We start from the raw sequence: 819 nt of genomic DNA on the forward strand, positions 1-819 counted from the left end.
AAGCCCACCACCATGCCTGGCTAACTTTTTGTATTTTTAGAAGAGACGGGGTCTCACCGTGTTAGCCAGGATGGTCTCGATTTCCTGACCTCAAGATCTGCCCGCCTCGGCCTCCCAAAGTGTTGGGATTACAGGCGTGAGCCACCGCGCCCGGTCGCTGATCCCATTTTAACAGGTGGTTATTTGTAGAATATTTTATTTTCTGAATGAGATTTCCTTCCTCCAAGTGGGTCTTGCCTTAAGGAAGCCCAGCATCTCCCCTGGTGGGGCGGGCAGGCAGGTGGGCTTACAGCACCTCTGTATGATTAGAAAAGGCGCCTTATAGTCAGGGAGATGGAAAAAGGACCCTCTATGGGCAGACCAATTGGGAAAAGGCTGTCCTTAGGGTGAGCCGATTAGGAAAACGTGCCTCAGACTTCAGCCACCATTGTCCCCTCTTGCTGGTGCCTTTGTTCAGGGCACAGATACCACAAGCAGTAGCCCCAGCAACACGTTCTTGGACTGACATGGAAGCTAAGCTGGCCTCCCCTAGAAGGTGTCCCCCGCCCATTCAGCAAACATTCACCAGGCTTCTTGCATCCTGTGTCTGTCACAGGATGTAAAGGAAAGGGGGGAGGAGGGCAGGGAAGACACAACTCGTGGAGTTTGCTATGGAAAAGTGAAGAAACTTTTCTAGGCCGGGCACAGTGGCTCATGCCTGTAATTCCAGCACTTTGGGAGGCTGAGGCAGGTGGATCACCTGAGGTCGGGAGTTCGAGACCAGCCTGACCAACATGGAGAAACCCTGTCTCTACTAAAAATACAAAATTAGCCAGGCAT

General features: G+C 52.1%; 1 protein-coding gene across 1 annotated transcript in view; it reads left to right on the forward strand.

Annotated features, from left to right (window-relative positions):
* MMP28 (matrix metallopeptidase 28) overlaps positions 1–819 on the forward strand; it is a 55,455-nt gene that overhangs the window by 50,301 nt on the left and 4,335 nt on the right. The gene's annotated exons all lie outside the window — the stretch shown is intronic.

Source organism: Mandrillus leucophaeus, unplaced genomic scaffold, assembly GCF_000951045.1.
Source record: "Mandrillus leucophaeus isolate KB7577 unplaced genomic scaffold, Mleu.le_1.0 Scaffold590, whole genome shotgun sequence".
In the NCBI taxonomy this organism is placed as follows: Eukaryota; Metazoa; Chordata; class Mammalia; order Primates; family Cercopithecidae; genus Mandrillus; species Mandrillus leucophaeus.